Below are 22,395 nucleotides of genomic sequence, written 5' to 3'. Positions count from 1 at the left end.
TCCGAACATCCTGTGTACGTCTGTCCCGAGTAAGATGCTAAACGGACAAATTTGCCTTATAAATTGAACACTATGCTTCTGCTCCGTTTTACGTCGTTAAAGAAATAAATATCTAGCTCATTGTCAACGAAATGAGAGAGAATAGGAAAATGCCGAACATTTCAGCGCTAGCCCAAAAAAAAAAAAAAAAAGATAAAAATAACTGTATGCTATGCTGTTTGAGGCCCTTTTTCGTCCTGCTGTACATCGAACCAATTAACGTTTGGAATGCACTAGCTGTCGTTTTATTTGGAATAGTTGCGCCGGCCTCCCGGCGTGTTTCATTACGCGGCCGTTAAATAATCAGGGGTAGCGAGATAAACGACCGGAGGTGCCGCAGGGGTGGCCGGGGACAGGAATGGAATAAAGATGGCGCCCGCGCTAACCGTCCGAGTGCCGAGTGGCTATAAATTGGGCCGGCTCGCGTTAAATCTGGTCTGGACTTCGGGCGGTGTGTTGTGTCGTACTGCATAGCCGGCAGACTCTGTGCGTTCAACGCCTCCGTCGCTGACATCCATTCGTGCGGAGATAAACCGACATAACAGCTAGTGTACATCGATATACGTTTCTTGTAACCGTCGACTGCTAGCGACGTTGTTGTAGAGTCGCGCAGCAGAAATTGGCCCTTACCTGCACAGACGACGCGAAAGAGGAGGGGATAACGTTGCTGCTAAGGGTCCATCGGGCGGTAGGCGAGGTTCAGTTCGACAGTTGAAACCTGTACACAGACGTTCAGGGAGTCTACAATCAAACTTGCGCTGCTTGAGAGGGCGTCCGTGAAAAACAAGTGGTCGTGGGACAATGAAACGGCGCGGAAACATTTATAAGAACAAGAGGAAGAGAAATAACAAATAAACAGTTAAAAGAGCAACATGTGAGTTAACGAGCATTTTGCTCTGATTTCAGCATATGGCCGAAAGAGACAGCCTTCAGGAATAGTGAAATGAACCCTGTCGTTCAGGACCCTGTGCCACAAAAAGTGCAGATTCGCCACGAGGTGGGCAAATTCACAGGCATCTATTGTGCTGAATGAGGCCTAAATGCTGTAGTGTGCGAGTGAGATAGACGAGAATCCATGTCATAGGGAAACAGTAGAAGCTAATCGTAGCGTGTAGGCTTTCACGGCCGGCGTCTTCAGTAATTAAAACTTCCAGGCTAAGAGGCCGTGGTCCAATAGTAAAAACACTTCTCCCTGACGTTTCGTTGCCAGCTGCGGGCAACATAATCTTAGGTGAGTCTACGACTCACATGCTGCGGGCAACATCATCTGAGGTGAGTCGTAGACTCACCTCAGATGATGTTTCCCGCAGCTGGCAACGAAACGTCAGGGGACTCACCTCAGATGATGTTGCCTGCAGCTGGCAACGAAACGTCAGGGAGAAGTGTTTCTACTATTGGACGACGGCCTCTTAGCCCGGAAGTTTTAATTACTGACAGTAGAAGCTGTTTGTGGCCAGGGAACCATAGCAGTTTAAATATGGCGGACCTAAGATCGGCCATAAAGGGAAACATTTACAAATATTATTAAATTCTGTAGTAATTAAGGGAATGAAGCCATAGTAATATTAATTTAGCGTCCTTCTTAAAATTTTCATGGTGATCCCAATAAAACTTGAATATTGATCATATCTATAATAGTTTACAATTTACTGCTAAAGTGAAATTAACAAGTTTTGTAACAAAGACCTGAATGCTAAAATCTGAATGCTTTGGTCGATTTTAACGAACGACATTTCATACAGAAGAGCATCATTAAAATGATAAATGTTGTAAATATCAACTCTGTAACTTTATTCGCAGGCCGGGGTGCCCGAGCGGTTCTAGGCGCTACAGCCTGAAACCGCGCGACCGGTACGGTCGCAGGTTCGAATCCTGCTTCGGGCATGGATGTGTGTGATGTCCTTAGGTTAGTTAGGTTTAAGTAGTTCTAAGTTCTAGGGAACTGATGACCTCAGATGTTAAGTCCCATAGGTCTCAAAGCCATTTGAACCATTTTTTGTAACTTTATTTGTCTAACATATATAGTAAATTCAAGTTATCAGCATTTTCAGTTAAGTATCAGATCATCATTTCCCCCACACAAAACACAATGAACGATGACAGCATGACAACTTATTGAATCATTAGATAATAGACTATTTGTTGAAAAGTTTAGTGCGTAATAGTTACTTTTATTCTACAATTATTTAGCAGAAAACACAAAGGTGCAGGGCTACTGGCCATGACATTCAGAGTTAAGAAGGAAACTGCACTGGTTTTATGTAAAAGAATTTAACGTTTATTATGTAATAGATATTATTGTTACTTTATTTAAAATGTGAAAGTGGTCAATCTTTGATTATTTAAATATGTTAAAAATATGCAAAATAATGTAGAATAAGCTGTAGCCAATCAGATGGGCGGCTTCAGGAAAGGGAACTGCACCAGTCAGTTGAGCGAGGATGTTCGGCGCGCGGGAAACGCGGCCGGGGACTGGCAGAGGGACAGTAATGGTGGAGACGCGAAAGTGGACGGTCGGTCTTTAGGCAGCTAGGAAGTGAAACGACTTCGAAAATTTCGCGTTGTGTGGTATCGCGGGACTTAGTGTCTGAGCGGTGCGCAGCCGCGCGCCTGGTTTGAACTCTAACTTTTCGCTTAGTCAACGAAGTGGAGTATTGGACTTGTAATTTGCGATGAAATTGTGATTGATTGAACTGTGTGAAACTGATATGTTTTTCAGTCTAATAGAAATTCTAAATACTAGCTCTTTCACTATTAGTTTGCTTTGACAATAAACATTATTCTAACCAAATCGCAACTGTGGATCATTAATTTTGTTCAAATGGCTCCGAGCACTATGGGACTTAACATCTGAGGTCATCAGTCCACTAGAGATAGAACTACTTAAACCTAACTAACCTGAGGACAACCATGCCCGAGGCAGGACTCGAACCTGTGACCGTAGGAGCAGCGCGGTTCCGGACTAAAGCGCCTAGAACCACTCGGCCACAACGGTTGGCGATCGTCAATTTAGCTCCGAATATTATTATTACTTTTGTTATATGTTATATGTCACACAGACGTAGAAGATAGAGAAAAATCACTGGCCTTATTACGTCGGAAAAGGAATCGCTGTTGCCCAAATTACCAGTTATGCTAACCAGATGTCATAGTGTGGTGTACCTACAGGCGCCGCATTTTCCATCCCGGTAGCAAATGTTTGGTATAACTCGACACACAGTAAGACGGTGACCGGTGGAACAAACAGCAGTCACGAGCGGTCGGTGACGACAAAGTTTTCGTAGCGAACATCTATCTAGGACCGGGGTCAAAAACGCAACAAGGTTGTCCTAAACGTATAAAATCAGTCGAGAGTAAATACCGAAAGACATAAGACCGTGAAACAAAGAACTGTCGAACACTGAATGAAATAGTCAGTTTGACGACTTCAGGTGCTAACAAGGAGGTTTGAGCCATCTGCTGAGCCGCAGGGAACGTATCTGCTTGCCAGCTGCAGTATCTCAGACTCCACATCGCTACAGCGACTTGACGGGAAATCTGAAATAATGACGGATAATGATCGTATGCCATCACGGCATGTGCTTGGCTGGTCGGGTGTAAATACCTGAAAATTCTAAACTTAACTTTAATTACTTGCCAAGTCTACTAGCATCAAACGCAGGGCTTAATACACTCCTGGAAATGGAAAAAAGAACACATTGACACCGGTGTGTCAGACCCACCATACTTGCTCCGGACACTGCGAGAGGGCTGTACAAGCAATGATCACACGCACGGCACAGCGGACACACCAGGAACCGCGGTGTTGGCCGTCGAATGGCGCTAGCTGCGCAGCATTTGTGCACCGCCGCGGTCAGTGTCAGCCAGTTTGCCGTGGCATACGGAGCTCCATCGCAGTCTTTAACACTGGTAGCATGCCGCGACAGCGTGGACGTGAACCGTACGTGTAGTTGACGGACTTTGAGCGAGGGCGTATAGTGGGCATGCGGGAGGCCGGGTGGACGTACCGCCGAATTGCTCAACACGTGGGGCGTGAGGTCTCCACAGTACATCGATGTTGTAGCCAGTGGTCGGCGGAAGGTGCACGTGCCCGTCGACCTGGGACCGGACCGCAGCGACGCACGGATGCACGCCAAGACCGTAGGATCCTACGCAGTGCCGTAGGGGACCGCACCGCCACTTCCCAGCAAATTAGGGACACTGTTGCTCCTGGGGTATCGGCGAGGACCATTCGCAACCGCCTCCATGAAGCTGGGCTACGGTCCCGCACACCGTTAGGCCGTCTTCCGCTCACGCCCCAACATCGTGCAGCCCGCCTCCAGTGGTGTCGCGACAGGCGTGAATGGAGGGACGAATCGAGACGTGTCGTCTTCAGCGATGAGAGTCGCTTCTGCCTTGGTGCCAATGATGGTCGTATGCGTGTTTGGCGCCGTGCAGGTTAGCGCCACAATCAGGACTGCATACGACCGAGGCACACAGGGCCAACACCCGGCATCATGGCGTAGGGAGCGATCTCCTACACTGGCCGTACACCACTGGTGATCGTCGAGGGGACACTGAATAGTGCACGGTACATCCAAACCGTCATCGAACCCATCGTTCTACCATTCCTAGACCGGCAAGGGAACTTGCTGTTCCAACAGGACAATGCACGTCCACATGTATCCCGTGCCACCCAACGTGCTCTAGAAGGTGTAAGTCAACTACCCTGGCCAGCAAGATCTCCGGATCTGTCCCCCATTGAGCATGTTTGGGACTGGATGAAGCGTCGTCTCACGCGGTCTGCACGTCCAGCACGAACGCTGGTCCAACTGAGGCGCCAGGTGGAAATGGTATGGCAAGCCGTTCCACAGGACTACATCCAGCATCTCTACGATCGTCTCCATGGGAGAATAGCAGCCTGCATTGCTGCGAAAGGTGGATATTCACTGTACTAGTGCCGACATTGTGCATGCTCTGTTGCCTGTGTCTATGTGCCTGTGGGTCTGTCAGTGTGATCATGTGATGTATCGGACCCCAGGAATGTGTCAATAAAGCTTCCCCTTCCTGGGACAATGAATTCACGGTGTTCTTATTTCAATTTCCAGGAGTGTATAAGAAAAATGTTTCTGAGAATGTTTGTCTCGAGGAGGAGGAGGAGGATATTAGTGTTTAACGTCCCGTCGACAACGAGGTCATTAGAGACGGAGCGCAAGCTCGGGTGAGGTAAGGATGGGGAAGGAAATCGGCCGTGCCCTTTCAAAGGAACCATCCCGGCATTTGCCTGAAGCGATTTAGGGAAATCACGGAAAACCAAAATCAGGATGGCCGGAGACGGGATTGAACCGTTGTCGTCCCGAATGCGAGTCCAGTGTGCCAACCACTGCGCCACCTCGCTCGGTCAATGTTCGTCTCGAGTAAGCACTGTATTGTAATGAGACTTGGACTGTGGGAAAACCGGAACAGAAGAGAATCGAGGTATTTGAGGTGTGGTTCTACAGAAGAATATTGAAAATTAGGTAGACTAGCAAGGTAAGGAATGAGGAGATTTTCCACAGAATCGGCGAGGAAAGGAATATATGGAAACGGTGAGAAGAAGAAGTGACAGGATGGTAGGACACCTCTTACACATCAACAAATATTTTCCATGGTACTAGATGGAACTGCAGAGTGTAAAAACTGTAGATGAAGACAGAAATTGGAATACATCTAGCAAATAAAAATAACGAAGTGCAAAAATAGTAGAGGACCATAGAAATTAGAATACATGCAGCAGATAATTGATGATATAGGTTGAAAATGCTACAGTGAGATGAAAAGTTTGGCATCAAACCAGTCGAAAGATTGTGACTCAAAACTACTAAAAAAAAGGAAGAGAGAGAGGTCATATTTCCTATGTTTCTTCATTTAATGATAGTATTTGAACACGGGACAGAAGGAAAGCGATCAGCATTGTCGTGTGTGGAAAACTATGAAGCTTGTATAGAAGAATGTCTTACGCAAGAAACTAAATAATATTGAATTACCATCTCCACATATTACCAATGGGCCTAATGAAATGCTTGAGTAAGCCTTATCCAAGGATGCCGAATGTTCGAAGTATGTCTGCGAGAGGTTCCCTCCTCCATAATTCACAGTTCAGCTCACCAATAGTCACTGAAAATCATGAACACTACTCTGTCTCTCTCGCTGTCTTTTCCCTCCTCCCTCCTTCCTTCCCTCCCCCTCTCTCTCCCTACCTCCCTCTCTCTCTCTCTCCCTCACGCACACACACACACACACACACACACACACACACACACACACACACACGCACACACTCATTCACTCTCCCACATGCGTGCGGGTACACACTCTTTTATCTGGCACAGAAGAAATTCGTCATTATTTCTCAGCTGTCTCTCTTGAATTTGAGTCTGCTCTCTGTGTAACGAATGAAATGCTGAGCGTAGGTAAGTGTTAGGAAGTTCGTTTTAATCATCAGACTCTCGATTTTCCTACCATGTGCACTACATTATTGTCACACGATACTGTTTTATACAATTACAGATATTCTTTAACCCATTCATATTTTTACAACTTTCTGCTTCATAGTATCTAACTACTTCTCTGCCGTAAATTTAAACTACATTTCAAATATCTCAACATTCGCAGCTTTCAGTTTCGTTTACTCCTTTTAAATCCACATGAAAATGTGAGACAATGGAAATGTCAAAGCGGTATTATCTGTCGTATGGCTTCAGTTATTGGTGGTAGTCAAAACATATAGCAGAATTTGACAACACTGCAGTATTAAGAATACAATGAAAAAGGTGGATGGTTGTTTTCACAGTAGAAACTTGAGCAACTTGTCATGGCATTCAAAATGTTTTCTATTAGTTCAGAGAATTCAGTTCTTCTGTCCCAGCAGAAGATCGTTTGCCAAAACGGCCGCAACGTTTATTTCGTACAAAATTTATCTTTCGACTGTTACTGTGTCTTTGAAAATATCTGATAAACGTGTCAAGTGGAATTCTTATTCTGAGGTACATCAGTCTTGTACATATCACATTCCTAGAGAATTTTTAAGGACTGCAGATATTCAGTGGAGTGAACATATTGTATGAACTCATTTGTGTATATCAGAGTTAAGTATAGATACTTCAGTTACATGAACGAATAAAGATGTGATAAACTTTCGAGTTTTTTTTCAGTCTTTTAGTTCTTTCATACAATGAAGCGAAAGTAACTACATTCTCGTGGGAAATTTACAGACAATTAAACGCGGAAGTACCGAAGTGCCATTAGAAGTAATGGTTCTCAAGGAGATAATTAAAAGGTTGAGGAGATAATGCAAGAGTGGGATGGAGGCGCTTGAAGAAGAAATTAAATTCATAATCTCTTCGTTGTGAAGCTGGCATAACAATCACTGCACTTAAGCTGGCGAAGTGCTTTCAGCGCTTTCGCACCAACATACGGCTACGCTGCTAGTTACAAGAACCTGAAGATACTACAGTATTCCGAGATGTTGAACAGTTGTAGAAGACGATCAGTGTTGCTTTAGGAAAGGTAAATGCGCCATAGAGGCAATTTTGACGTTTCGACTGATAATGGAAGCAAGACTACAGAGAAATCAAGACACCTTCCCAGGAGTTTTCGACCTGGAAAAAGCGTTCGACAATGAAAAATGCTGCAAGATGCTCGAAATTCTGAGAAAAATAGGGATAACTATATGGGAAGACGGGTAATATGCAATACGTACAAGAGTCAAGAGGGAATAATAAGACGACCAAGAACGAAGGGCTCGGATTAGAAAGGTTGTAAGGTGGTGATGTAGTATGTCGCCCCTACTGTTCAATTTGTACACCGAAGAAAGAATGATGGAAATAGAAGAACGGTTCAAGAGTGATATTGAAATTCAAGGTGGACGGATGGCAGTGATACAATTCGTTGATGGCGTTATTGTCCTAAGTAAAAGTGAAGAAGAATTACAGGATTAGCTGTGTGGAATGAACAGACTAATGAGTACAGAATTTGGATTGAGAGTAAATCGAGGAAAGACGAAAACAATTAGAAGTTGCAGAAATGAGAATAACGAGCAACGTAACATCAGGGTTGACGCTCACGAAGTAGATGAAATTAAAGAATTCTACTACCCAAGGAACAAAATAACCAATGACGGAAGGAGCAAGGAGAACAAAAAAAGCAGACTAGCACTGGTAAAAGGGCCATTCCTGGCAAAGAGCAGTCTACTAGTATGAAACAAAGGCTTTAATTTGGGGAAGAAATTTCTGAGAATATACGTTTGGAGCACAGCATTGTATGGTAGTGAAACATGGACTGTGGGAAAAACGGAACAGAAGAGAATCGAAGCATTCGAGATGTAGAGCTACAGTCGAATGTTGAAAACTGATTCGGCTGATAAGGTAAGGAATGAAGAGTTCAACGCAGAATCGGAGGGGGAAGGAATATATGAGAACATTGACATGAAGGAGAGACACCATCAGGGAGTAAATTCCGTGGTACTAGAGGGAGCTGTTGAGAGAGACATAGTGTGGAATATATCCAGCAAATAACTGATGACGTAGGTTGCAAGTGCTACTCTGAGGTGAAGATTTTGGGATAGTGGCACAAGGAAAAAAATTGAACTTGGAGAAATCCAGTGTTTCGTGTCCAACGGCGGAGGTGATTTTCAAGATGGTGTACAGCTTCTGTGAACGTCATCTGCACACCTACGCCCACTGCTTACTGTTTACATGAATGTAATCTTCTTTCACGTAAGAAAATAATGTCGAGCGTGCTGTAAATGACTTGTCATAAAGTGTGATCAGTGCCGAACTTTAATGAATGTCACAGTTCACAGATGAAATGAAAGAATACTGAAAGTCCAGAATGAGAATTTCACTCTGCAGCGGAATGTGCGCTGATATGAAACTTCCTGGCAGATTAAAACTGTGTGCCCGACCGAGACTCGAACTCGGGACCTTTGCCTTTCGCGGACAAGTGCTCTACCAACTGAGCTACCGAAGCACGACTCACGCCCGGTAGTCACATCTGTACTTCTGCCAGTACCTCGTCTCCTACCTTCCAAACTTTACAGAAGCTCTCCTGCGAACCTTGCAGAACTAGCACTCCTGAAAGAAAGGATATTGCACTTGCACTTGCATTGAAAGAAAGGATATAGGCACTTGCCCGCGAAAGGCAAAGGTCCCTAGTTCGAGTCTCGGTCGGGCACACAGTTTTAATCTTCCAGGAAGTTTCATATCAGCGCACACTCCGCTGCAGAGTGAAATTCTCATTCTGGAAACATCCCCCAGGCTGTGGCTAAGCCATGTCTCCGCAATATCCTTTCTTTCAGGAGTGCTAGTTCTGCTAGGTTCGCAGGAGAGCTTCTGTAAAGTTTGGAAGGTAGGAGACGAGGTACTGGCAGAAGTAAAGCTGTGAGTACCGGGCGTGAGTCGTGCTTCGGTAGCTCAGTTGGTAGAGCACTTGCCCGCGAAAGGCAAAGGTCCCGAGTTCGAGTCTCGCTCGGGCACACAGTGTTAATCGGCCAGGAAGTTTCAATACTGAAAGTGGTTCACAGCCGTAGTTTTCTGCGGTCAGCAGCGACTTTCCGCAAATATCAGGGAATGAACTACGAGAGGCCTTTAATAAATAATGCAACACGTTTTTTTATCCACCAATTTCAGTTTAAAGATGCGCTGTTTCTTGTGGGACATGGTGGAATATTCCCACTTTGTCCCGTATAGTTTCATAAAATTCAGTTAGGTGACGGCGCTGTTGTAGCCTTCAAAATGGCGTCTATAACAGAGGTGCGTTCAAGCAGAGAGCTGCCATTAAGTTTCTTTTGGCGGAAAACCAGAGAATCGCAGGTACCCATAGGCGTTTGGATCAAGACTACATAGGCGAGGCAGTGAATAAAAACACGTCGAGTCGTTGAGCAGGGAGGTTGCGCAAACCTGTCCGAACTCCCGCGAGCCGGCCAGCCGCACACAGCTGCGACCCGAAAGTGTTAAAACTTGCGGACACTCTGACACGCTCGTCTATCAATACGGGTGCTCAAAGGTGTGTGCCCGCTGGTTTCTTAACAGAAAACCATAAAGAGCAAAGAAGAACCACCTTTGCGGTATTGGTTGCGCTTTATGAAGCTAATAGTGACAGTTTTCTGCCGTACTTCGTCACAGGCGATGAAACTTGGGTTCATCACTTCGAACCGGAAACAAAATGGTAAGCCGGCCGCGGTGGCCGTGCGGTTCTGGCGCTGCAGTCCGGAACCGCGGGACCACTACGGTCGCAGGTTCGAATCCTGCCTCGCGCATGGGTGTGTGTGATGTCCTTAGGTTAGTTAGGTTTAAGTAGTTCTAAGTTCTAGGGTACTGATGACCTAAGATGTTGAGTCCCATAGTGCTCAGAGCCATTTGAACCATTTTGAACGAAATGGTAATCCATGTAGTGGCGCCACACCACCTCTTCTCGGGACAAAAAGTTGAAAGCCGCAAATTTAGCCGGTGTAGTTATGGCGACGGTCTTCTGAGACCCTGAAGGCACTATTGTGTTTGACGCCTTGCATCATGGTGCAACTATCAACTCTGAAGTATGCTGAGGTATACCCTCAAGTATACTCAGGGAATTTAAGAAACGACTTCAGTGTGCTCGTCGCCACAAAATTGCAAACGAAGTTCTCGTTTTTCGTGACAATGAACGGCTTCACACAAATCTGTACACCCCAGGGCACTGTTCCACTCCACATGGTTTTGTAGCCAAAAGAGTGCGGAATAATATGGTGTAACGAAATCCTGAATGAAACGAACCTGCTCTCACGCTTCCAGAAAAAATGTGTTGCATTATTTACGGAACGTCCCTCGTATTTATGCGTATTCTCTGTATCCGTGCTCCGAAAAGCTGTGAGTGGTTGGCAGGAGATAAATCCCGTTGTCCGATGTTTTCTAGCTTCTTCACGTCGCATTCACGTATAGAGCCCGAGAAGAATGTCGCTGCGCACACTGTATTAATGTAATCTTGTCTGTACGGACACTACGAGAGAGACTCGCAGAACACTGGTTCTTGAAAATCTGGGAGCAGCTTTTCGCTGGATAGTGGATGTTATCCTCAAGCGTCTGCCACTTCAGGTTTTTCAGCACTTCCGTGACACTCTGTTGTAGGTCAGACGTATGTGTGACCTTGTGTGTTGCTAAATGATAATTAATTGCAACCCTCAGCTGCCGACAAGTGTTGCTGATATACCTCGATGGTGACAGCTGAAAATGTATGCCCCGACCGGGACTCGAACCCGGGATCTGGGTAAGCAAATGTCTATTATGAACATTATGTATGTAGATTGTGGACAGTTGGGAATGTGGGTCTCCCGGGAAGCGTGCATGGGGTAAGTCCCTGCAGTCGCGCTGTTTATCTGTGTCCTCGGTGGCTCAGATGGACACCCGGCACGGTAGCTCAGCGTGTTCGGTCAGAGGGTTAGCTGTCCTCTGTAATAAAAAAAAAAAAACTGAGTTAATGGATCAACGACGAAGTGAAACGGATGTCTTGCGAAGTCCGCCCATAGCACATGCCACGAACTAAAAAAAAATGGACAAAATAAGATTAAAACAAAAAAGATGATAGAGCGTCTGCCATGTAAGCAGGAGACCCCGGGTTGGAGTCCCGGTCGGGGCATACATTTTCAGCTGTCCGTATCGAGGTATATCAACAACACTTGTCGGCAGCTGAGGGTTTCAATTAATTATCATTTATTCTTGAGAAGCGGCACGGTGATCATTGGTATCTGTTCTTTCGAGAACAGTTATTAACTTCATATATTGTGTGCTGCTCTTCTTTGTATACGTTCAATACTCCCTTTTGTTTCTGATTGTTATGAGTCCCACAAACTTCCGCAGTATTCTAGAATGGGTCGAACTAGTGTTTTGTAAGCAGGTTCCATTGCAGAATGAAAGCATTTTACCAGTGAACCGGACAGCTTCCTAATTTACCTACGATCTTATCTAATTCTTCAGTTTCATATCCCCACAGATTGTTACACCATGGTACTTCCATGCCTTGAGTTACACCAATTGTGGTTCACTGATGTTACAGTCACGGAATGTTACGTTCTGTGTTTTGAGAAGTGCACAATTCTCCAACCTTGTGCCTGATTGCTTCCTTACAGGTTTGGCTCTGAGCACTATGGGACTTAACATCTGTGGTCATCAGTCCCCTAGAACTTAGAACTACTTAAACCTAACTAACCTAAGGACAGCACACACATCCATGCCCGAGGCAGGATTCGAACCTGCGACCGTAGCAGTCGCGCGATTCCGGACGGAACGCCTAGAACCGCGAGACCACCGCGGCCGGCTTTACAGGTTTGCTTAGCGAGAGTGTGACCCAGAAATATTCAACACTCTCTACGAGTTTTTTAGATTTAGATCTGAGTGTGTTATAATGCGGCATAAACCAGTTACCACGGTCAAATAAAAAAAATACTGATTTTGAAGCCATTTTGACTATCTTTCGACCGTGACTGTCTTAAGAAATATGTAAAAGTTCTTTAAATTATCACTACCAGTCACAAACTTTGTTAACTATTGTATTACTTATTTATTTAGCGACAAAACACCTCAGCGCATCACCACCAGACTGCCACGATAGCGAGTGACCGTTACAAAACATTTTCATGCAAACATTAGTCCAGCTTCCGAAGCGACATCGCCTCTTACTAAGTTATCTCTTCTTCCACAGGATATCCACAGCATTTATGAAGAGACTATGTAACATCAGTATGACCTTATTGAAATATTGTTTTTTTTGTGCCATTTAGCCTGAAGATGAGGTATTCCGTCGAAACATGTCGGTAAATAAATACGTAATACAATAGTTAACGAAGTTTGTGACTAGTAGCGGTAATTTAAAAAACCTTAACAACAGTGATTGTTTTGTTCACAATAACCTCACTACAAAACGCTTACAGAAAGGCGCATTGTAGCCCGGAAGCATTTACTTCCTTTCGTTATTTAACCTGATCTACACTCCTGGAAATTGAAATAAGAACACCGTGAATTCATTGTCCCAGGAAGGGGAAACTTTATTGACACATTCCTGGGGTCAGATACATCACATGATCACACTGACAGAACCACAGGCACATAGACACAGGCAACAGAGCATGCACAATGTCGGCACTAGTACAGTGTATATCCACCTTTCGCAGCAATGAAGGCTGCTATTCTCCCATGGAGACGATCGTAGAGATGCTGGATGTAGTCCTGTGGAACGGCTTGCCATGCCATTTCCACCTGGCGCCTCAGTTGGACCAGCGTTCGTGCTGGACGTGCAGACCGCGTGAGACGACGCTTCATCCAGTCCCAAACATGCTCAATGAGGGACAGATCCGGAGATCTTGCTGGCCAGGGTAGTTGACTTACACCTTCTAGAGCACGTTGGGTGGCACGGGATACATGCGGACGTGCATTGTCCTGTTGGAACAGCAAGTTCCCTTGCCGGTCTAGGAATGGTAGAACGATGGGTTCGATGACGGTTTGGATGTACCGTGCACTATTCAGTGTCCCCTCGACGATCACCAGTGGTGTACGGCCAGTGTAGGAGATCGCTCCCCACACCATGATGCCGGGTGTTGGCCCTGTGTGCCTCGGTCGTATGCAGTCCTGATTGTGGCGCTCACCTGCACGGCGCCAAACACGCATACGACCATCATTGGCACCAAGGCAGAAGCGACTCTCATCGCTGAAGACGACACGTCTCCATTCGTCCCTCCATTCACGCCTGTCGCAACACCACTGGAGGCGGGCTGCACGATGTTGGGGCGTGAGCGGAAGACGGCCTAACGGTGTGCGGGACCGTAGCCCAGCTTCATGGAGACGGTTGCGAATGGTCCTCGCCGATACCCCAGGAGCAACAGTGTCCCTAATTTGCTGGGAAGTGGCGGTGCGGTCCCCTACGGCACTGCGTAGGATCCTACGGTCTTGGCGTGCATCCGTGCGTCGCTGCGGTCCGGTCCCAGGTCGACGGGCACGTGCACCTTCCGCCGACCACTGGCGACAACATCGATGTACTGTGGAGACCTCACGCCCCACGTGTTGAGCAATTCGGCGGTACGTCCACCCGGCCTCCCGCATGCCCACTATACGCCCTCGCTCAAAGTCCGTCAACTGCACATACGGTTCACGTCCACGCTGTCGCGGCATGCTACCAGTGTTAAAGACTGCGATGGAGCTCCGTATGCCACGGCAAACTGGCTGACACTGACGGCGGCGGTGCACAAATGCTGCGCAGCTAGCGCCATTCGACGGCCAACACCGCGGTTCCTGGTGTGTCCGCTGTGCCGTGCGTGTGATCATTGCTTGTACAGCCCTCTCGCAGTGTCCGGAGCAAGTATGGTGGGTCTGAAACACCGGTGTCAATGTGTTCTTTTTTCCATTTCCAGGAGTGTATAACACTGAGCCTTACTTTTACGAATACAGTACCTCAAGTTATTTACGTGGGTTGGACAAAATTACTGAAACACAGCGACGCATGCGTACTTGAATATAAATGTATATCCTAGAAAAGCCAGCAAGTTACGCTGTTGTATTTGACCGCTAACGACATCCGTGCATTGTTCTCAGAACACTGCAAGAAAATGCTAATCGTGGTCAAAACAGTCATCTGTGTAGGTGAGAGTGCGTTATCTCTGAGTTCAATGAACCAGAACGTGGGAGGAGGAGGGGACTAGGGTTTAACGTCCCGTCGACAACGAGGTCATTAGAGACGGAGCGCAAGCTCGGGTGAGGGAAAGATGGGGAAGGAAATCGGCCGTGCCCTTTCAAAGGAACCATCCCGGCATTTGCCTGAAGCGATTTAAGGAAATCACGGAAAACCTAAATCAGGATGGCCGGAGACGGGATTGAACGGTCGTCGTCCCGAATGCGAGTCCAGTGTGCTAACCACTGCGCCACCTCGCTCGGTCCCCGAACGTGGGCAAATGGCTGATGCTCGCACGCCGCGTGCTACCTTAATCACAGTAGACGAAGTGTTGGAACGTTTCAACAGGCACCGACCGTATCGACGATTTATACCGCATACTGGCAAAGAGTAAAGATAACTTCCGCCAAGTCACAACGTGGACAAATGTGTGTGTTGAGTAATCATGACGGACGGCCACCGAATACGACGACGGCTGCAAAAGTCACTGCAGAATTGAATGTCGCGCACACTGTCAGCATCAAAATAACTAGAAGAGGGCTCCATAAACAAGGAAATTCAGGGAAGCTGGAATTACAAAACCGTCCACATCTAGGTGATTACTCTGCTATTCACAATTAAGTGCCTAACAGAGGGTTCAATGAACCACCTTCAAGCTGTCTCTCTATCGCTCCACTATCTAAAGGCGCGCGGGAAAAATGAGGACTTAAATTTTTCTGAGCGAGCCCTGATTTCTCTTATTTTATCGTGATGATCATTTCTCCCTATGTAAGCGGGTTCCAGCAGAATGTTTTCGCAATCGGAGGAGAAAACTGTTGATTGAAATTTAATGAGAAGATCCCGTCGGAACGAAAAACGCCTTCGTTTTAATGATTGCTACACCAATTCACGTATCATGTCTGTGGCACAATCTCCCCTATTGCGAAATAATGCAAAACTAGCCGCCCTTCTTTTTCAATATCATCCGTCAGTCCCACCTGATACGGAACCCACACCGCACAGCAATACTCCAGAATAGGGCGAACAAGTGTAGTGTAAGCAGTCACTTTAGTAGATCTGTTGCATCTTCTAAGTGTTCTGCCAATGAATCGCAGTCTTTGGTTTGCTCTACCCCAACATTATCTATGTGATCCTTCCAACTTAGGTTATTTGTATTTGTAATCCGTAAGCATTTAGTTGAATTTACAGCTTTCAGATTTGTGTGACATATCGCGCAATCGAAATTTAGTGGATTTCTTTTAGTATTCATGTGAATAACTTCACTCTTTTCTTCATTCAGCCTCAATTGACACTTTTCGCACCACACAGATATCTTATCTAAATCATTTTTCAGTTTCTTTTGGTCATCAGATGACTTTACAAGACAGTAAATGACAGCATCATCTGCAAATAATCTAAGAGAGCTATGTCGTTGTCTCCTATGTCGTTAATATAGATCAGGAATAATAGAGGGCCTATAACGCTTCCTTGAGGAACGCCGGATATTACTTGTATTTTACTCGGTGACTTTCCGTCTATTACTATGAACTGTGACCTTTCTGACAGGAAATCACGAATCCAGTCGCACAACTGAGGAGATATTCCATAGGCACACAGTTTCGTTAGAAGACACTTGTGAGGAACGATGTATAAAGCCTTCTGAAAATCTAAAAACGTGGAGTCAATTTGACATCCCCTGTCGATAGCACTTATTACTTCATGATTATAAAGAGCTAGTTGTGTTCCGCAGGAACGATATTTTCTGAATCCGTGCTGACTATGTATCAGTAAATCGTTTTCTTCTAGGTATTTCACAATGTTCGAATATAGTATTGTTCCAATACCCTACTGCAAATCGACGTTAGTGATACGGGCCTGTAATTCAGCGGATTACTACTTCCCTTTTTGGGTATTGGTGTGACTTGAGCCACTTTCCAGTCTTTAGGTATGGAACTTTCTATGAGCGAGCGGTTGTATATATGAGGGCAGTTCAATAAGTAATGCAACACTTTTTTTTTTCTCTGCCAATTTTGGTTGAAAAAACCGGAAATTTCTTGTGGAATATTTTCAAACATTCCCGCTTCGTCTCGTATAGTTTCATTGACTTCCGACAGGTGGCAGCGCTGTACGAAGCTGTTAAAATGGCGTCTGTAACGGATGTGCGTTGCAAACAACGGGCAGTGATCGAGTTTCTTTTGGCGGAAAACCAGGGCATCTCAGATATTCGTAGGTGCTTGCAGAATGTCTACGGTGATCTGGCAGTGGACAAAAGCACGGTGAGTCGTTGGGCAAAGCGTGTGTCATCATCGCCGCAAGGTCAAGCAAGACTGTCTGATCTCCCGCGTGCGGGCCGGCCGTGCACAGCTGTGACTCCTGCAATGTCGGAGCGTGCGAACACACTCGTTCGAGATGATCGACGGATCACCATCAAACAACTCAGTGCTCAACTTGACATCTCTGTTGGTAGTGCTGTCACAATTGTTCACCAGTTGGGATATTCAAAGGTTTGTTCCCGCTGGGTCCCTCGTTGTCTAACCGAACACCATAAAGAGCAAAGGAGAACCATCTGTGCGGAATTGCTTGCTCGTCATGTGGCTGAGGGTGACAATTTCTTGTCAAAGATTGTTACAGGCGATGAAACATGGGTTCATCACTTCGAACCTGAAACAAAACGGCAATCAATGGAGTGGCGCCACACCCACTCCCCTACCAAGAACAAGTTTAAAGCTATACCCTCAGCCGGTAAAGTCATGGTTACAGTCTTCTGGGACTCTGAAGGGGTTATTCTGTTCGATGTCCTTCCCCATGGTCAAACGATCAACTCAGAAGTGTATTGTGCTACTCTTCAGAAATTGAAGAAACGACTTCAGCGTGTTCGTAGGCACAAAAATCTGAACGAACTTCTCCTTCTTCATGACAACGCAAGACCTCACACAAGTCTTCGCACCCGGGAGGAGCTCACAAAACTTCAGTGGACTGTTCTTCCTCATGCACCCTACAGCCCCGATCTCGCACCGTCGGATTTCCATATGTTTGGCCCAATGAAGGACGCAATCCGTGGGAGGCACTACGCGGATGATGAAGAAGTTATTGATGCAGTACGACGTTGGCTCCGACATCGACCAGTGGAATGGTACCGTGCAGGCATACAGGCCCTCATTTCAAGGTGGCGTAAGGCCGTAGCATTGAATGGAGATTACGTTGAAAAATAGTGTTGTGTAGGTAAAAGATTGGGGAATAACCTGGTGTATTTCAATGCTGAATAAAACAACCCCTGTTTCAGAAAAAATTGTGTTGCATTACTTATTGAACTGCCCTCGTAATTGCTAAATATGGAGCTATTGCTTATGCATACTCTGAAAGGGACCTGACTGATATACCAACTGGACCGGAAGCCTTGCATTTATTAAGTGATTTAAGCTGCTTTGTTACACCGAGGATATCTACGTCTACGTTTCTCATCTTGGCAGTTGTTCTTCATTGGAATTCAGGAATATTTACTTCGTCTTCTTTGGTGAAGGAGTTTCGGAAAACGGTGTTTAACGACTCTGCTTTAGTGGCACTGTCATCAGTGACTTCATCGTTGTTATCACGCAGTGAAGGTATTGATTGCGTCTTGCCACTGGTGTGCTTTATATATGACCAGAATCTCTTTGGGTTTTCTGCCAGATGCTGAGACAGAGATTCGTTGTCGAAATTATTAAAAGCATCTCGCATTGAAGCACGTGCTATATTTCGAACATCAGCAAAAACTTGTCAATCTTCGGGATTTTGCGTCCTTTTAAATTTGGCATGCTTTTTTCGTCGCTTCTGCAACAGCGATCTGACCCGTTTTGTGTATCATGGGGGATCAATACCATCACTTATTAATACCTCTGAATTTCCGTCGATACTATCTATTTGAAACCATTCCACATCTTTTCTACGCGTACGTGATCAGATCGGAAAGAGAGGAGACTGTCTCTTAAAAAGGCGTTAAGAGCATTTTTATCAGCTTTTTTAAATGTACTTCGTGTTTCTTTTTGAACCACTCGTCAATGATGCAAACGCCCTTAATAGGAAATCGTGGTGCGGAAGCCATTAAACTTGGATTATGGAGCATTGGAAAAAAAAGTCATTTGGTCGTATCACACTTGTTGCACACTGTTACCAACTTCTGGCTTAGACCCGAGAGTGAAACGTGGGGGCAGTTGAATCACGATTTCGGCAGCCGTATCGTGGTATTCCGTGGCTCCTGACGCTACTCTGCAAGGTCCCATTATTTCCAATGATTATTCGACCATCTTGGCTGATCAGGTGCAACGTGCGTTAGTACCCCATTGGTGATGCTCTGTTCCAAGACGACAGGCCCCTGTGCAGACACCTCGCATCGTCCAGGACTGGTTTTGGGAGCATCACGATGAACTGTCGCATCTCTCCAGGCCACCACAGTTACAATATCCCAGTACTATTGCGTCTTTATGGTCTATTTTGGAAAGAGTGTCTATGATCACTGACCACTTTTTTATCTCAAGTTGTCATTATTTTGCAGGAAGAACGTTGTAAGACACCCTTGGAAACCATACAGGACTTGTGTTAATTTTTCTGTGACCGTTGAAAGTTGTTTTGAATACCAACAACCCATACACCCGATTTTTGAAAGTTCCCCATTGTATGCAAGTCTCATACTGTGGTAGAATCATCACAGTTCATCACACTTGATAGCTCTCGAGTACAATGACGTGGATCATTATGGATTAGTGCGTTTAAATAATCTTCATAAAACGCCGATGGTCTTCCTGAACATGGGGAGTATCTACCTAATGTCAAAATGATCGTCCTTAAAACGAGAAAACTATTTTCTTGCCGTGCTCTGTCCAATGGGTGCCTCCGCTGCTGTCGCAAATCTACTGAACTCAAAATGAAGAATATGAAGAAATGTTCCGATTTCTCTACTTTTGTAGCATCCTCAGCTCCACTATCTACAACCAAGTAACAAAATGACATTATGTAAACTCCAACACCAATAATGACTAAAATAAAAAATAACAGTCGATAAATGAACCCACGCTTACCAGAATACCTATACCAAAAACAAAAACTCAACGAACTTATGTAGCAACCTAATCCTGTTGTCACTCATGATGCAACAAGTCAGTAAACTCGCATATCAGTGGCAATAATAGTGCGTTTACACACCACAATGACTCCCTACGTGACTTTACAAGATAAATCGGGACGCTGACTGATTACAAGTGACACAGTGACTGCAGTCTTCTAATGTTTGCTGCCAACTGACAGTGGCACTGTGTGTGGTGCCTATTTAAAAACACACATGGGGCAGATACCTACAACAAGATACCAAAAACTCACATTGCCTTAAATCTTTAATATTATTAACAATTTTCTTAGTATGCTTTAATTAGTACAGATAATGCTTCTATTTTACGATGAATTCCAGACGACGATGATGGAGGGTATTGTCGAAAGCTTTGAATTTCATCCGAATTTGAAGCGGCAATTGAACAGAGAACTCTTTATGCACGCATAACTTTCAGCGTGCACTATCGTTTTCAAAATTATTTTGGAAACTGAAATTTTCTTACTGAAATGTTTCATAAACTAACATGTTATTGTAGGAAAGTCTTACATTTCTGGAAACAGAAAAATCAGAGATACAATACAAAACACTGAATGGGTGAAAGGATAGCATTCTCACATTCGAAGATTTTAGAAAGCGGTAATTTTACATAAAGGTAACTTTTGAATTGAACAGTTTGAGATTTTTTTTTTTTTTTTTTTTTTTTGAAAGAGTAGAATGATGGCGTCCAAACAAAGTCTGTCAAACTTTGTAACATTTTTAGTGGGCACCAATTTTGCCAGTATTGTTCTTCACGAGTTTTGAATATTTATCTGTGAATAAAGTTTCTTCTTCAACCATATAGACTACTCATAAACCCCAGATTCTATAAAACACGAAAAAAACATCACCTACCTTACAAATAAGTTCATGTGCTATTATTTGACTTTAAGCATGTAATAGAGAATAAGCTAAAAAGAGGTTTGACATTGTGCTTAGAGTTTGTTGGAAGTGCTAAGTACTCTTATTATGAAACAGTGGATGAATACAGTCTCGGTAATTTGCGCTACATATCAAGCAAAAGCTAGTTACCCACACGCCTCAATGAGTATGATGTCATATTTCTAATAGTATGAGTCTAAAAGGATAAATTTTGCAGGTACGTTCATTGATATATGTAGATACTGACCGTGAAGAGTTTACGAATAGAGTTACCAGAGTTAGCGGTAAAGAACTAGTAAATGAATACGTTATGCTTGAAGTTTTACTGCGCGTCATTTTAAACATAAGCTAGTTCTTCGCCTTATATAGAAGTGAAAATGGATGATAAACAATTTAGACAAGAAGAGAACAGAAACTTCTGAAATGTGGTCCTACAGAAAGTATGCTGAAAATTGCAGTGGTAGGTCAAATAACTAATAAGGAAGTACTGAATCGAACTAAGAAGGAAAAAAAAGAGGCATTACTGATCCAAAAGAAGTGGTTGGTTGGTAGGACACATCAAGAACTATGAAGGAATCCTCAAACTAGCAATGGAGAAAAGGGGGGGGGGGAGGTAGGGTAAAATTTTTAGAGGCCAAAGCTTGTTTAAAACAAAGGAATTTCAAATGAGTGTGGATTTCAGTACTTATGCAGAAATGATAGGGCTAACTAACGTGGAGATCTGTATCAAAGAAGTCCTCCAACTAAAAAGTGTACATATCAAGAGAAATGGAATATTTGCCACTATTATCGTCTTTGGATGTCTGAACGCATGTGTGATACGTATTCTTTGACTACAAGAGATCGCGAAATACTGAAGTATAATTATTACATTACATATCCACGTTGTGGTATCCAGGGACAGTTATCAGTCATCTGTTCAGAATGTTAATTATTATTCGTCACCCTCCACTTGCAGCTGAACTATTTCATTTGAAACGTGAAGAGTAATTTGTGCATACTTTAAATACTGTTTGTCGGAATTTGTTTCCATGGTGTGTAACAATGCTAAGAAAAGACCATAGTTTGATGATAGTTTTATTCACTTCCGTGCGATTAAAAATACTTGAAATGCAAAAGAACCTTTTATTCAGTTGCATATATGTCACTGAAATTTATCCTCCCAGTTTTAATTAAAATTGTAATATCATTCTTCTGTCACCTCTTGCACTATTTCGTGAACAGCTAGCTCCATTTTTGGGAAAGATAACAAAATTATCATTTACAACAAGCAACTTAAAGCAATTGATAAGGAAATAAGCAATGTGATGATTTATTTCAGGATCCTGGAGTTCATCACTTCATACTGAAGAGCAGAGCTCAGTTATCCATTGCAAAAGGGTGAATCAATTGTGGGACCAAAACGGAATTTCTGAGATGAAAGTAGGAACTGTATTCATTTGACAATTTTTTTAAATTCTGTAGATGACTTTTTCTGCGCAACAATTATCAACTGTGCGTGACTTTGATGGGGAAGCCATCCTGTGTATTACTGATAACCATTTTTTGTATTCAGTTTCATTTACAAACAGTCAGATTCGGCTTAGATTCACTGGGATCACACACATCGAAAGAAATGTACACAGTTAAAGGTCATTTTAAAAGACTTCGTAGCAAAGGCTGTTCTAGACCACAGTACATGGACGACACTGTAATCCAAAGTCAAAAGTCACGCAGTTTTGAGCTAC

The sequence above is a fragment of the Schistocerca americana genome, chromosome 1 (genome assembly GCF_021461395.2).
Source record: "Schistocerca americana isolate TAMUIC-IGC-003095 chromosome 1, iqSchAmer2.1, whole genome shotgun sequence".
Classification (NCBI taxonomy): Eukaryota; Metazoa; Arthropoda; class Insecta; order Orthoptera; family Acrididae; genus Schistocerca; species Schistocerca americana.
Note: the sequence above shows the minus strand (reverse complement) of the source record.